At 42.7% G+C, this 17,198-nt stretch overlaps 1 protein-coding gene across 4 annotated transcripts in view; it reads right to left on the bottom strand.

Annotated features, from left to right (window-relative positions):
- The window catches only part of JCAD (junctional cadherin 5 associated), an 89,386-nt gene that overhangs the window by 65,078 nt on the left and 7,110 nt on the right, over positions 1 to 17,198 (bottom strand). Inside the window, exon 1 of one of the 4 annotated variants that reach the window (XM_034760166.1) lies at positions 6,659 to 6,785. The exons of the other annotated variants lie outside the window; for them this stretch is intronic. The gene's annotated coding sequence lies outside the window, so the exon portion shown is untranslated. Of the gene's footprint in view, positions 1 to 6,658; positions 6,786 to 17,198 lie in introns of those variants that run through there. 4 annotated transcript variants of the gene reach the window in all.

Below are 17,198 nucleotides of genomic sequence, written 5' to 3' on the forward strand. Positions count from 1 at the left end.
TTCATGGGTGAATACCCACTTCTTCAGATGGAAGAAGTGGGTATTCACCCATGAAAGCTCATGCTCCTATACGTCTGTTAGTCTATAAGGTGCCACAGGACTCTTTGCTGCTTTCAAAAAAAGTTTGAAAAGTCAAAATTTTGGATTTTGCTTTTCCATAGATCCCAAGGCTGGAAGGGACCATTGTGATAATCTTGTCTGGCCTTCTGTAAATCACAGGCCATAAAACTTCCCCAAAATATCTTAGAAAATCATCCAATCTTGAATTAAACATTGTCCGTGATAGAAAATTCATCACAACCGTGATAAATTGTTCCAATGGTTAATTACACTCACTGTTAGAATTTTTCTCATGATTTCCAGTCTGAATTTGTCTAGTTTCAACTTCCAGCCATTGGATTATGTTATACCTTTTGCTGTTAGATTGAAGAGCCCACTATTAAATATTTGTTCCTTACATAGTTACTTACGGGCTGTAATCAAATCACCCCTTAACCTCCTCTTTGTTAAGCTAAATAGACTCAAGGAGCTCAGTCACTATAAGGCAGGCTTTCTATTCCTTTAATCATTCTCGTGGCTCTTCTCTGAACCCTCTCCAATTATTCAAAAATTTTCTTAAATTGTGAGCACCAGTACTGGACATAATATTCCAGCAAAAGTCACACCAGTGCCAAATACAGAGGGAAAATAACCTCTCTACCTTTACTCAAGATCCCCTTGTTTATTCATCCAAGGATCACACTAGCCCTTTTGGCTATAGCATCACAGTTGGAGCTTATGTTCAGCAGATTATCTGTCTCCCTCCCCAGATCTTTTTCAGAGTCACTGCTTCCCAGGATAGAGTCCCCCATCCTGAAAGTATGGCCTACATTCTTTGTTCCTAGATATCTACAGTTACATTTAGCTGTATTAAAATGCATGCCATTTTCCCTATCCTGCCTTTTCACTACCGAATTCAATAGGCTGAAAAATGTTTAGTTTTCTCCCTCTATTTATGTCTACCTCCCCCTTTCCACTCTAACTTTTAAAATTTTATCAGCTTTAGAAAAGCTACAGTGCTTTCCTTTTGCCACTCTGCAAGTTTTCCAAAGTTGGAGCCATTTTGAAAAGTCACAGTATAAAAAAAAAAAAAAAGAAAAATAAAAAAAAAAAAAAAAAAAAAAAAAAAAAAAAAAAAAGCAAGAAAAACCATTGTACAGTATTCATTGTATTGAACTCAGTGACAAAAAGAGGGAGAAAGGGGGAAAAACAAAAATTCAAAATTTTGAAAAAAATTTGGTTTTCAAAAAATGAAACAAAATTTAAATTTAAATGTGAAATTAAATGAAAATGCTAGTTTCAGTTCACTTTGAAATTTTCCATTGAAAAATGTAATCCAAAGTGACATCTTCCTGCAACAAGCATCATTTTTGACTAAATCTCACTTTTTGGCAGGAACATTTTTGACCAGCTTTGCTCCCCAATATGGAGGATACAACATATTCTTTCATCACCTCTAGGCTGGATTGCTACAATTTGTTCTGCTTTGGGTTCCCCTTGAAGTTGATCCAGAAATTGCACCACCTTCACAGGGAGGTAGAAAGTGTGTTGCTTACCCTTTGAGATGTGCACTCATTGCTAAGAAGCCAATGGATGCACCCTAGGGCTTTAATGTTGAGATACAAAAAGCCATGAGGCACATAGCCCAGCTTTCAGTATCTTACCTGATATTCATGTCACCTCATCTGTTTGTATTCATAATCTTGTAGATGTTGGGATTTCTCCAACAATCTCTAATTCAAACACTGCATTCCCCACTTGAGATCTTAGAAAGAAAGGAGCCAGGGTAAAACATGTAATTTACATGTTAATAGAGGTCTGCTTGAAAGGAGGTGTGTGTCCTAGACCAATTAGCCACACAACTGGCAAATTAATTGATATGCATTTTTTAAATTGCAAAAAAGACCACAAGATAAAATATGTGTTTGTAAAAGCAATAAAGAAACAATGAAAGAAAAAAGAAGTTTAATCCTTTCCTATCTGTGGCATTTTGAAGTGTTAATTTATATCAGGGTAAATCCAGGATTGAAATCATTCTACAGCATTGAAGACTATCATTAACTCATGTGTGTGAAAGGAAGTTGTACTTTAGGCTATCCAAAACCTTACACAAAGACAAAGGCATAGTTTGATACAGCTCTAAAAGGAATTACTTCTTGCTGTGATTTGTGTCACCTTTACTCATAATGGAGGGGAAAGATAAAGGAATAGACCTTGGCCAATGCTTTATGGTACATAAAAACAGCCATACTGGGTCAGACCAATGGTCCATCTAGCCCAGTATCCTATCGTCCAACAGTGGCCAATCCCGGGTGTTTCAGAGGGAATGAACAGAATAGGTAATCATCAAGTGATCCATCCCGTTGCCCATTCCCAGCTTCTGACAACCAGGGGTAATCTATTTTTGGCAAGGTCCAAATTTCTTGGTCAAGGTATAGTCAAGGTCCAGACTCCAGAGAAAATAATGCAAAAATAATAACAATAATGATAATAATAAGGAAATAAAAAGATTTTGCAGTCCGCTTATTGATTACCCCTGGACCTCTGCCCATCCTGGCTAATAGCCATTGATGGACCTATCCTCCATGAACTTATCTTGTTCTTTTTTTGAACACTGTTATCGTCTTGGCCTTCACAACAGCCTGTGGCAAGGAGTTCCACAGGTTGACTGTGCATTGTGTGAAAAAAAACTTCCTTTTGTTTGTTTTAAATTAATTTATTAATTTCATTTGCTGACCCCTAGTTCTTGTGTTACAAGGAGGAGTAAATAACACTTCCTTATTTACTTTCCACACACAAGTCATGATTTGATAGACATCTATCACATCCCCCTTAATCATCTCTTTTGCAAGCTGAAAAGTCCCAGTCTTATTAAATGTCTCTTCATATGGAAGCTGTGCCATACCCCTAATCATTTCTGATGCTCCTTTCTGAACCTTTTCCAATTCCAATACATCTTTTTTGAGATGGGGCGACCACATCTACACACAGTATTCAAGACATTGGCATACCATGAATTGATATAAAGGCAATATGATATTTTCTGTCTTATTATCTATCCCTTTCTTAATGATTCACAACATTCTGCTCACTTTTTGACTGCTGCTGCACATTGAGTGGATGTTTTCAGAGAACTATCCACAATGATTCCAAGATCTCTTTCTTGAGTGGTCAGTGCTAATTTAGACCCCATCATTTTATATCTATAATTGGGGAGGGCACGAGGAATTTTCTCCTTTCCCTATGGCCCTCTGCTGAGGCTCACTCATCTCTTTTGGGGGGGTTTTGTAGGATCTTCTCCCTCTGATCATCCCCACAAGTTCTAGATGCCTAAAAGATGGCAGAGTGAAAGCATGTCTGCACACCACCGAACAGAGCTGGCTGGGCTCAGAGAAGGAAGTGTGCTGTGCCTGCCTCAAGAGTGGCACAGTGGGTGCACCATAGATGATGCCCAGAAGGAATCTGGCTGAGGTCACAGGATACAGAAGAATTCTTCCTAGAGACTGCTGCTGCTGTGGGGTCCTGGCCACTCTGCTCTAACACACGGCACAATCTAGCCCCAAATCAGTAGGGTTACAGAAGAACCCTTGATTGATGGAACATCTAAGGCTACATGAGACAACTAAACATGCTAGGTTTTAAATGTGTTTCATACTGGTCCTTTCATCTTTCCTGTGCGACTCTTAACACTTGCTTGTACAGTCTTATTGTAGGGCCTATTTTAAAGTGTATTGTTACCTTTAGCCAGTCTCCAGTCAAAACTGTAGGAAGTTAAAACATGGTGTTGTGTGTGTGTGTGTGTGTGTGTGTGTGTGTGTCTTTTGTGTTTTATTTTAATTGGGAAGCTACCAAATCAGTTGTGGAGAAGTAATATGCTGTCATTGAAACAAAATTACAAAATTACTAACGGTACAAGTGAAAACAATGACACCTGATGTGCACTGGTATAAATAAGAGAACCAGACCCAGAAATTCTGGTATGCCTGAGAAATAAACACTTGTGCAGTATGTAATTACTGCATTACAATTGATAGTGTTTCTGATGCATGCTCTTAAGTTGACAAGCACTTTTCTTATCTTTAGCGATATTAGTTGCCTATTCCACTTTCATACCAGAAACATCTGGCTGCCTTTTGTACTATCAGGATGAAAAAAATAACCACCAACTATTAGCAACATCATTCTTTGCTTGAATCCTTTTAAGCCAACTTTACGCTTGGAGCTTATTTTCCTAACCAAGTTGCAGTACTCCGGGAACAGGGGCTGACTGTATACTAGAGATGCAGGTAGGCCTGTAACTCTAGGTGTACAAACATTAAACAGTTACCAAAATGTTGTTTACAATACTTACTGGTATAGTCAAAGTAAATAATTCTATTGGAGTCACTTCTGCATGTGTGGATTTGATGCTCTTCATTGGCTAGAACTAAGCACAATGAACCACTCTTGCACTAGTATAAATCTGGAATAACACCATTGAATTTGTCCCTGTGTGTGCAGGCACTGTTCCATTCTGGATCCCACTTCTACCAATACACCTCAATTCTGGTCTGAAACTTCCTGCATGCTCTGAGGTGGCCTGCTCTTTTAAGGCCCTGAGATCTGGAGCTGGCCATCTCCATCCTGTTAGCCTACCTCACACACCTGGGATGGGGTCTGGGGTTAATTAGTTTAGTAGAACCAGCTGAGTATGGAAGAGCTGATTCTCCCATAAAGAGCAGTAGGAAGCGGTGGGGGAAGAGAATGACGAGGAGGGGAAAATGTATTCAGGAAGTTTAGCGAGAGACTACAGAACATGGGAGAGGCTCCTGCAGGGAAGACCTTGAGACTAGGGAAGTTGCTCCAACTAGGAAGGGTTGGGAGTAACCTGCTAAGGCAGGAAGGATCTTGAGACACCAGAAGAGTTTCGGGCTGTGCCTAGCTTAAGGTTGGAGAGAAAACTTCTGGGTTTATTGTTGAACTTTAGTGTAATAAACCACGCCCTAAGGAGGGCTGTTGTCATTGCATTCAAGAAAGCCTGTAGGAAGTTGATTTAAGAAGCCCCTTGAAGAAAAGGAAAGTGAGGCAAGTCACCTGCAGACCAACCTCTGGCCATGGGGAAGGGCTCAAGAAGCAGCCAGTGTGGTAATTCTGCTATACCAATCTTAGGCATATCTCAAACATATCCAGGGCCGACGAGGGGGGGGGTGGGAAGCTGGTACAAATTACCGGGACCCGGCGGTCCGGAAGGGGGCCCAGGGCCCGGCTTCCCCCCTTCTCGTTGCCTTACCAGGGTCAGGCGGTCCGGAAGAGGGCCCGGGGCCCAGCTTCCCCTCCCTTCTCATCAGCCCTGTTTAGGCAGTCCGCCCTTGCTGGGGGACCCAAAAAATTTTTTTCACTGAGGCCCGAACCCGCTCTTGGTGGCCCTGATCATATCAACGGTATGGTGGTTTCTAGCAGGGAGAAATGCTGATTAAAATTTAGGTTGAGGCCATTAAAATCTTTCCCATCTGTGACCCTGAGTCAGGACTGAAATCCCAGATACTCCACTCAGAATGGGGTAAATCAGGAGCTTCTCCATTTAAGTCAATAGTTATACCAGTGTAATACTGGAGTAAGTGAGCAGGAAATCAAGTCTTAGGTCTCCAGAGGAAACAGGCCTTTAGTTCAGAGTCTTTCACTGAAAAGAAGGGTTTGTAATAGAAACAAAGATCCATAGTTCCATATAAATTACCATAATAAAAGAAATGCATAAGCAATCAAAGAAAATGATGCAATTAATTTGTATATGAATCTCTTGCTCCCAACTCTTACTCAAGATAAAGTTATATAATTGGAAAGCTAGATCAGTGAATGGACTTCAGTTATGTTTCTTTCTGAAACATTGTATCTGCCCGTTCCCCCCCGCACCCCAAGCACTTGATTTGGGAGATGCTTGGACAGGTTATTATTTATGTCAGCACAAACTGGTGGTACCAGGCATGCCTCTGCAGTAGGGAAGGAAAATACTAGCACCAGCATCTTTGCACAGCATATGTATGTGATGAGATAATACTCATCTGGCACTGAGCAGCTACTGGAACTCAGTAAATCTTTGTTTTGTAATTGTGTGCAGAACAGCTACTGCCAGCATCGTACATGATTATATAGCATGCTGTAATAAATTAAAGATCTTGATAAAGCTCTAATTGTGTAAAGTTCATGTTATTTCCAGAACTTCAGCTAAACACTTAGGGCCTGATTCCCCTCTTACTTTCACTGGTGTAAATCAGAAATAGCCACTTGGAAGTTAATAGAACTACACAGGTGTAAAACTGGTGCAAGGGAGTCAGTGGCCTCTTAAACTCAGGTGGAAGACATCAGAGATGAATCACTCTAAAAAGCTGTATTAGTATTTATAGGGTAACCTATAGTTAACTTTAACTAGTCTATGTTACTGCATTTTTAAAGGAACTGGGAATCAGCCATTCATTAGAAATTGCTTATGTTTATGTCCTGCAACAGATCTTGCCATATAGAATATTATTCTGTTAATCAAATTACATGATGAGGTATTTCCAGTTCAAAACCCATCAGGATAAATATGGCCAGATTCTGCTCCCTCTTACATTGCTGTAAAATCTAGGATAACTCTACTGACCTCAGCTTGGTCCAGAGTGCATCCCTGTGGCTTTTGTTGGTAAATTGGTGGGCCATTTCATCTCTCATAGCACTAACAGGAGCAGAGTGTCCAGTTCCACTGCATGGTGTTCTGCAACTATCTGTTTGAATGGCCACGTTTGAGTGAAACAAAAATGAGAGAGAGAGAGAGAGATGTGGAAAAATCTCTTTATGCCTATAAAAGGATCACATCGAAACCACAGGATTTTGTATAGGAACCTATTTCCTTAAATAGTAGTAACTGTCATTAGATACATTCCCTCAGTTAAACAAATGGTGGCACAGAAAAGTACTACTATATCACACAGCCATTCCCTCTCTTCCTCCTCCTCCCCCTCCTCACATGTCTCTTGCCTTCAGAAACTGCACATTTTGGACACAGAAGAGGAAAGTGATTGCAAAATAAATATACAATTAAAGGAAAATCTGCAGGGTGGGATTTCACTGCCCTCCTCAAAAACCACCATTTTCTTCATCTGAACTAGAGTAACTGAAACCTTGAACTAATTCTTACTGGACTACTAAAATATTGTACAAATTCACACTGGAGACCTGCCACCTGAGGCCTACCCAGTGTCCAGAATGAACTAGAGAAGAGTGGAGAGTCAAAACTGTTTAGAAGCCACTGAGCCCAGTCCTGCCATTATCGACCAGCCTGAATAATCCTACTGATGTCAGTCAGGGCAGGAGTTGGTCAGTGTCTCTTGTTTAGGGTGGGATTCTGACTGCTCCTCAAGGGCCAGCGGTTGAGGAATTTGGGTGGTTCCATTGCAGGGGGGGTGGCAGAAGTCAGTGACTCTGCTCCCTGTGTGAAATGGAACCCATTTTTGTGGGAGCATCCCACGCATCCCAAGAGAGTGGGGTTGGCGGAGGATGAAGCAGAACAGGTAAGAGGAGAAATGGGGACAGGGCCACAGGGTCCACCATTGCATGCAATGCCTGGGCAATGCCTCCAAGGCAGCAGTTCCAGTTACTGCAGCTTCAAGTTCAACTACTACCCTGCAAGCTAGAGAGGGCTAGGAAGGGGGAGAAGATTCCTGACACCCCAGCCCCTATGGAGCTCCCTTGGCACCAAGCATGTGGTAGGGTAGGGGAAGGGTTAGGGTGGAGAAAGAAGATAGGCTTTAATATTTACATTGCATGAGAGACCCCTCAGCCTGAGCATAACCTTTAATATGAGGTTTGTTGGAAAAGGCAGTGGTTGTCATTTATATGGGGAGTGTGTGTGGTGATTTGCTGATTAGCGTGATGCACATGCTGTACAGAATGGTCTGGGTAGCCCTTCCCTTTCCCTGGCAGAGTGAGGATGTTATCTGTGGTCCTGGGGATAATTCTTGGTAGGGTGAGGGGCAATCCCTGCCTCTCTCGCAAAAAACCTGAATAAAGGGCTTTGGAGAGAAGTCACGCCACAGACTGCATGCTAAGCGTGGAGCGCGGCAGCAGCCCATCAATGGCAGCTATTCCAGCACCCCATGTGGACATGAGCATTGCAGGCCCATAGGTCATGCCCCAGCTCAGTATACAGCCCCCCCTTGCTTGCTCTCAGAGAAGCAACACAGAGCAATGGCCAGGGCCCTCAACCAGGATGCAGGAAACCAAGATTCAAATCCCTGTGCTGCCAATGGTCTGCTGTGGGAGCTTGGGCGAGTAACTTCATCTCTGCCTGTGGCCATTTTCTCTCCCACCCTTCAGCTGTTTATTTAGATGGTAAGCTCTTTAGAGCAGGGAGTGTCTGTCATGATGGCTTTGTACAGCACTTAGCACGATGGGATCCCAATCTCAGTTAGGGCCTGTAATATAAATAAAAAATATAATAATAAAAAGCTGGGGAGTGACCACCCCCAGAACAGTGAATTGCTGTATTTCTTCTGCTTTGGGGGCTCTTCCATTCCGTGCCTTCACTCAGTTCCACCCTTTGTGAATAGCAGGGCACTTGCTCTGCATATGTACATTGCTAATAAAAATATGAATGCTATTAATGAAGGACATCTAGGACTCTCATATTCAACCTCTCACCCTTTATAGTGTGTACCTGAAGGGAAAGAAAGGTTGTGTGAATGGGGGGACCCTGCACCAGAAAGAACTGGTTTGTATACTTCTTGAACTTTTTAATGTGACCGGGCAGCAAACCAGTGCAAATGGCGTGTTATTTTTCCATGCCTTTGTCCCAAAATGTGTATTTCATGGGCTTAAAAGAATAGTCTATTAAATGTGATAAATGAGGCCATTTGTCACCAGCCTTTTAGCTTTTCTATTAAAGTAGGATACAAGATAATGAGGAGGGCTTGAAGAAATCCTTTGTGGTGTTGGAAACCAGGGGCACATGATATATGGAGTGGATTTTATGCCTCTTCCATCATGTGAATGAGATCTGACAATATTCCCCTCAGACCTCGTGAGTCTTTGACAGAGAAATCAGAGACAAGAAAAAAATCACTAATGGACCAAAAATCAGTGACAGGTTCAGGGGCGAAAAAGCAATAAAGATAAGAAGAAATTCACTTAGTGTAGGGTAAACCTGTCTCTACTTGGTTTCTTTAACCTCTTATTTTAGAATTTGGTTAATAGCACATCTCGGTCTCCACAGTGGTATCCCTAATTAGCCAGACTTTCTCAATAACAAACGTGGTAAAAAGCCTCAAGCGATTTAGTCTCATCTCCACTGAAAGGAATTATGGACTAGATTTGGCCCCTACAGTGGAGGCTGGAGGGAGTGGTGATGCAGGAGCTGGTTTATAGCAGCTAGAGACTCCTCCACAGTAGAGCAATCCCCAGGTGGGGAGATCCTTTTAGGCTCCTTTATGCCACCAGAGCAGGTCAAAGTGGGCCAGACTGTTCTGATTTGTTCAGAATTACACATGTTCAAGAGAGCCCCAGGTGCTGTTCATCTCTACAGTTACATGCAGTTGCCCTGATTCAATGGGCAAATTGGGTGATTCCACATGCAAATAGCTGTTCAGGCAACTGATTTTTATGGTAGGAATATAACCCAGGCCACTTGTAGTAATTAGGTAATGCCTAGGTTCAGCTGGATTAATTGAGCATGGAATTTGAATGTGACCCTTATTTTCTAGGCACGTCCCCTGACTAGCACTGCAATTACTGTACGGATTAAACTTTTACTGCATATACCTCTATACATTAGGAAACAATCTACTGTGATGTGTGAGACAGATGTATGCTCACAGAAATGCTAACTGAATGTAAAGAAAATTTCATAGGCTTTATTACCATACATTAGGCACTTCAAAAATAGCACTTGTATTTTAATTCCGCCTACATTCTAAATGCTGCATTTGTACCTTTCTCCTGCTCTCACCTTTGCGCTTTCCTCCATGCTATCATTAAAGTGCAGCACTTCCTCCCTTTCCTTTTGCCTAAAAATCAACATACATATACAGAGCAAGATAGAGATATAGGTACATATAGATGGCTGTAGCCACAAACAAATAACCAAAGAGACCAGAGCCTCTGGAAGTTTGAATCTATGTTGTATGTATCAAATATATCTATACTGTATGGCCTGTGTTTGAATTAGATTGTCCCATGGATCTTCCACAGGCTCTGCGTGAGATCCACAAAGGGACTTAAGCGTTGCAATGCTGAGCATCATGGTGTCCAGGCTGCAGGAAGGCACCTTGCACTGCTTAGCACTCCGTGAGTGGGAACCAGCTGTTTGCAGGCAGGTGGCTTAGGTGCCTACGCCATTACTTGCAGGAATTAATGATGCATCTGTCTTGCTCCACACAAACATTTAGCCGAGTGGTTAGCACACATGCCAATATGTAGGAGACCCAGGTTCAATTCCCTTCTCCCTGTCAGAGGAAGGAACAGGGGTTTCCCTCCCCTCCCCTCAGACGACCAGTCTAACCCCTGAGCTATGGGATATTCTGACGTGGAGCTCCGTCAATCTCTCCTGTTGAAGCTGTTGCACTCTAGATAAGTAATAAAGAGTGATTGGGACAGGGGGAATGGACCCAGGGTCTCCCACCTCCCAGGTGAGTGTCTGTGACCCAAAAAACCTCTTTATGTCAACTGCCAGAGGGCAGAAGGGGTGCACAGAATCCTTGTGTCAAGTACCATAATTCACCACAGGGAGGCCTATAAGGCCCCTCCTGAGAGGCAGTAGCTCACTGGTCATTGTAATCATTGTGAAATACAGATAATATTTAAGAACTTATGGACCTATACTGGAAATTATGTTCTTAAAGCCTTGAAGTTAAAGGCAGGTCACCAAGAGGGCCATGGGGCTGTAAATGCTTATCTCTCTATCTGGTCATTGTCTATTTGCATACTGAGCCACCAGCTGATCAAGAATGCAAAACTGACAAGATCGTGAAATCTACAGGAAGAAACACACAGCAGGAGGGTGTCTGTTTATGACTAAAGATCAAAGGACTGTTTTGATATATCTGGGGTTGCAAAGAGACACACGGTATCCTTCACCGAAGGGACAAATGGCAGTATATTTTGTCTGATGTAAAAAGGATCACAGCAAGGCCTGGCTGAAAATCCTGGAAGGACTTTGGGGTCAGCTTTGCTTTATAGGACACCAAAGTATCTAGTTAAATAAATCTAGCTTCTAGAATGTGTGTTATGATTTGATTTGATCTGTACCCCTTTGTGAAAAACACTTCCATTTGCTATCATTTGAATCTCTTTGTTAAATAAACTTTGGCTTGGTTTCGCTATAAACCCGTAGGCGTGGACTCTGTGGCTGCTCAGCACCCACTCAGTTGATCCCCGGCCCCGCTCATCAGCTTGGGGAGGGTGGAGAGCGGCGAGTGGGCAGGGGCCTCAGAGGGGATGGAGTGGGGGTGGGGAAGAGCTGTGGAAAGGGCAGGACCTTTGGGGACGGGGCGGAACGAGGGCAGGAAGAGGCAAAGTAAAGGTGAGGCTTTGGGGGAAGGGGTGGAGTGGGGCTGAGGCTGAGGCCTCAGGATGAAGCAGGAGTGAAGCCGCTCCAGGGAAAAGGAAAAAAGTCAGCATCTGTGTATAAACTTATCTAAATGCTGTGTGTTAAACAGAGCAGTGATCAGAGGTAAAACTGGTAAGCTGGGGTGTACTGCTTCTCTGGGAGCAGTGACTGATTACTCTGAGTGTTCAGTGGAGCAGGGGCAGGACCCTCCAGGCACACGCTCACAGGGCTCAAGGTACCTATCCCTAACCCGCAGAGGGACAGTGGAGCCTGTGCAGGATGAGAGGAGAGGGTTTGTATTGCTTGTGACCAATGGAGTTAGGGAGCTGACCCCTGGAAGCCATAGACAGGCTTCCTCACGCTAAGGGCAGATGGTAGCAAGGTGCCTCACAACCCTGAAGCATCACAGTGCCCTAACCACTGGACTAGAATCATTCTCTCTCTTGTCAGCCCAATGACTGTCTAAGTATTTATCCACAGTGGAATGGTCATTGAGCCAGAGAGAGAGAGAGAGCGAGCACGGGCATGAGCACCCACCTGGGAAGTAGAAGACGCTGGGTCTATTCCTGATGCTCTAACCATTCTTTCATTATTTATCCAGAATGCAACAGCTTCAATAGGAGAGACTGAGGGAGCCCCACATCAGAATATCCCATAGCTGTGATTGAAGACCTCTCCTGAGGGGTAGGAAACCCCTGTTCAAACCCTTTCTCCCACACTAGCAAATGGGAGATTTGAACCTTGGTCTCTAGCCACTAGGCTAAAAGTTATAAGTTGGGCACTGGTAGAACCATCATCACCACCTCCCCAGTTTTGAACGGGAGTCGATCCGGTAGGCGTGCTCGGAGGCTGACTAGCAGATTGGGGCCCGCCTGTGACTTAGGCGGGTGAATGCCTATCTTTCCCTGGTCCATGGCTCACTCTGGGGCTTAGCAGGACATAGGTGTCCAGATGGCTAGTGAGGCAGGATTGTGCATACCCAAAGGTAGGAACACAGATGCCTAGGGAGTTTTTACTCTGAAAAACATAGGTGCCGTGTGAGTTTAGGGTCCTATAGGTTGGGTGGGAGTTTTGTGGATTGCAGTGGAGCCAAAACTGGGACTTGTGTGTCTACACCCTGCATTTAGGCACCTAAGTCTGGGGTCTAGGTGCCTCAGTGGCTCCCACCTCTGTCTTCTTCTGTATGTGAACAGCACCATGCACATGGTTGGCACTCGATAAATAAGTAGATGTCCATAGATATTAAAAATCAACTTACAGAGACCAGTGTCTACCAAGAGGTTTCAGAGGAAGCCCAGCAAAAATGAAGATTTTAAATCCTATTAAAGGAATTCCACAAAACTAATTCCCAATCAAGGGTACCAATTAAGTGAATGTTGCTATAAACTGCATTTTTACTAAGGACCCAGTTCAGCCAATCACTTAAGCACCTGCTTAACTTTAAGGCAATGAGATTTAAAACCATGCTTAAAGTTAAACATGAGCTTAAGAGCTTTGTTGAGTTAGGGCCTTAGAGCGCTCTAACTGGGTCTGATCTTGCAAACACTTCCTAGCAAGCTTAAGGCTTAGGCTTTGTCTACACTGAACTTTCGTTGTTAAAACTTTTGTCGCTCAGGGCGTGGAACCCTCCCGCCCTGAATGACAGAAGTTTTAATGACGAAAAGCGCTGGTGTGGACAGCGCTTAGTCATCAGGAGACAGTCTCCTGGCAATGAAGCTACTGCCCCTCATTGGGGGTGGTTTTATTTTGTTGCTGGAAGAGCTCTCGCCCATCGACAAACACCGGCTACACTGCGCACCTTACAACGGCCCTGTCACGCCATTGTAAGGTGCACAGTGTAGACATAGCCTTAGTAATGGGAATAGTTCCCCAGAAGACAATGGGACTAGTCATTTAGAAAGTTCTAGGCCTGGTCGTAGTTTTCAGATCAGGCCTTAAATTAACATTTTGGGGCTCAGTGCTGCATTATTAAAGTCAATGAAAGTTTTGCCATTGATTTCAATGGGAGCAGAGCCAACCCCTATCTGCAGGCTGCCCAGACTACATCTCACTGAAAGAGTGGAATAGCATTGCTCATACATGAAGTCTTGGTGGTCTTCCCATTTCCCCTCCTCCTCCTCCTCCTCACTCGCTCAGTTCCAAAACAAATTGCTGTTGGAAAGGCTCAGACGGTTTTACTTAAGCATTCCTGCTTGTAATATGATCCCCTTTGTATAGGGAAGTGAACTGGTATAATGCATTGAATCCTGAAAGAAACAAAAATCAAATAGTCATAGGAAATATCAAGAAATATTTCATAAAATACATCCTAAACCACACAGTAGATTGAATGCTGCAGATGCACAGCTTAGATCAGCCTCTTTAACTGGTGCATTTTCAAAAGCACAATGGCCTATCACTAAAACGAGCAGGCAATGGAGTTCATAACAGCACTCTTTGAGTTCACAGAAACAAATCCATCCTTCCACCATAGACATGTGGGAGGCAAAGGCAGTGGAACGGGTGCCCAGTTATGCAGAGGATCTGCAGCTATACGGATCCCAAACCCTCTATCTTCCTATACTTCTCTCCCGGCTGTGAGATCTGAGCCCACACTGGAGTCCAAACACTGAGGTTGTAATAGTGAAACATGCAGGGATTTTGTCCATCCCTAATGCTGCAGAGCCCCCCCAACACAATTGATTCAGGATAAGAGGATTATGAGGATTTGACTCACAGCAATATACTATTTGGAACTGAAGGAAAGTGGTTCTGTTGTGAACACCTTTAATTGGCTTGTTCATCTTATTAGTTCTAAAAGGGTTAGGAATTAAAAAAAAACCCACAATGAGCCAATACTGCCCCAAGTGACACCACAGACAATTCTATTAACTGTAGTGAGGTTGCACAGGGTATAAGTCAGGGCAACTTATCAGTTCAGAGCTGGTCAGCAATATGCTTTGCTAGAACAGTTGTAGCTTGTTACGGAGTTCAGGAGCTGTTCAAAACATTTACTTATCTGACTGACAAAACGATATTAAATAACTTACGCAGTTAAAGTAACCATGGTTCGGTGTAAACAATGTATAGTGCCAAGACTGATGCTAGACGCTATTTGGAGAATAGCAAGGCTGATTATATATATATAAATGAAGCTGAGAGGTTACGGTCTCATTTTCAAAAATGGTTTCTAATTTAAATTTTTTGGATTTCTAATTTTCTGGCCAAGGTGTTTAATTTTCAAACATAGATGCCTAAGGTTAAGCACCTAAATACGAGTGGCCTGATTCTCTGAAGTGCTGAGCACTTACAGCTCCCATTGTAGTCAGTTCTACCACTGTGAGGCATTATGGGAGTCACATGACCTCAGTGATTTCCAGCCAGCTCTCCTTAACATGCTCTTGGTCTAGAAACGACGTTATAAAAACAACTGAAAGGCAAAGACTTAAACTTGAAAAGAAAGAAAAGTTCCAAGCTTCGTTTGTGTTAATAAGGTAGTGTTCAGATAATGTAGCACAAAATAGAAATTTAAAGAAATAACTGAAGCCCTTCTCCCTGGATATATTCTCCTGGACAGATTTAAACTCACAAGTCCACTACTACATGACGCAAGTGAAGACAGAGCGGAAAATTAAAGGAAGAGCCTAAAGAATCAACACTGACACTAATGCAGGATGGTTGGCTGAACATGAGGAATGGCTGTATAATGGTTACAAGTTCCCAAACAGGGAAAAATGTGTTTCTGCTTAATGGATTGAGGTAATGAAGTATTGATTCTACATCTGAAATTAAACGGTGGAACATTGCATCCATGTTGCTGCAGATGCCATCCAGTAATTCAGAGAACAGTATGACAAAAGGTTTTTTTTTTTGCAGTTGCTCCATCAATGAAAATAGAACGAAAAGGATGAGAACTACTGAGGTCTAGATATTCAGCACAATACATTAACCTTATGGGAAAAAATTGTAGTATATAATGCAGTGTTACAATGCATTGTGCAAATTCAAAAATGCTTCTGCAGCCATTATCAGCATCAGGGTTGACTGAATGAAAAGGATGGCTGACACCCCACCTTTCCCAAAACACTCCATGGAGTTCTCTGGAGGATACATCTCTTCAGTTAGTTCAAAACTATCATAAGTATGTTGGGATTTGCACCCAGCACAAGAAGGTTTTGATTCAAACAGCGCATTTTATACACAAGGGACTCTACAGAAAAACACTAAGTTTACAGAAGCAACTGAAGGTTTCAGAGGGACTTGACAGATTGCAGGCTGATGACACTACTATTGTAGTTTCTGTGGAAATCTGGCTTGATGTAATTAACAAGAAACAACTCAAACCACACAAGGACAAGATAAAAAAAAAATGATTCAGAGCCGCCACAGACTCTTTCATTGCTTTGCCATAATGACTAAACCCAAATGGCCTAGAACAGGAAGAAGTGGCTGAATTTTAGGTGATGGATCATAACCCTGAGACCCTTCCTTCTCGTCTACCATTTAAAAGTGAAGAGTCAGTTTTCTACCCCAAATCTATGTTTGCAGAGGTTTTGTCACTGCTTGTTTGCATCAAAATGGCGGATGATTGAGGAAGTAAAATCAAGGAAGACAGGACAGAAATTCACAAAAGCCAACATGCTAGGCAGGGAGCTGCCTAAGCTAATCAGTGGCAGATGCCAACCACAGGGGTGTTTGCTAAGCCCCGCTTTTCTCATGGAGATATAGGGATCTCCCTGCAGCCTCTCTGCTAGCAATTCACAACCTGGGACCCTCTCTGGAGTTAGGAGCCTGTGACGTTTTTGCAAAAACACAGGTGCCGAGGAAGCTTTTTGCTGAAACAATTTAGGCACCAAGTGAGTTTAGGTGCCTACAAGTTTCAGTGGGAGTTTTGTGAATCACACTGGAGCCTAAAACTGGGACTTAGAAACCTAAAACCAGACCTAGGCTCCTAAATCAGGCGTTAGGCACCTAAATACTTTTGTGAATCTAGACCTTTTTAGGCAAGGAACAGAGCACACAGAGCTTGTGTTGACTTCAATGAGAGCTGTGAGTATTGAGCATTTTTGAAATCAGGCCATTTATTGAGGTGCCTCACGTAGTCATCTGACTCTGTGGGGAAAAAAACACTAGATGATCCCTCTCTTGGAAAATTATTACTTAATCAAATTTGGTTTAAAAATCCAGTTATTTTAAGTTAAAACAAATATTTGATATAGATGTTTGTATTTTCACCCAAGCTTGTAAGAGTTACTGCTTATTAATGACAAGAGAAAAAGAACCCGTGCTGTTAGCATTGCATGTCTTCAGAAATAATTGACTGTGGACCAAAACAATTCCTCTTCCTGGAAGTCATTAAAACATTAAATTTCTGGGACAGCAATAATACCAACAGAAAACTTGCAAAAAATCAACTCAGAGATTGTGTGACACTCGGCTCTGTGATTATGGCAGTCCCATGGCATGATCTGCGTATCAATAAGAAGATCTCAGACCTTTTACAAAATGAGATCCACTAAAATAACATGGGTAAAATATGACTTGCTTAGTGGACATTATTTTGTCTTGATTCATATTTAAAGAAAAGGTGCATTATGTGAGTTAAAAGTAGACTGTTTCAACC

This window comes from Trachemys scripta, chromosome 2, assembly GCF_013100865.1.
Source record: "Trachemys scripta elegans isolate TJP31775 chromosome 2, CAS_Tse_1.0, whole genome shotgun sequence".
NCBI classification, from domain to species: Eukaryota; Metazoa; Chordata; order Testudines; family Emydidae; genus Trachemys; species Trachemys scripta.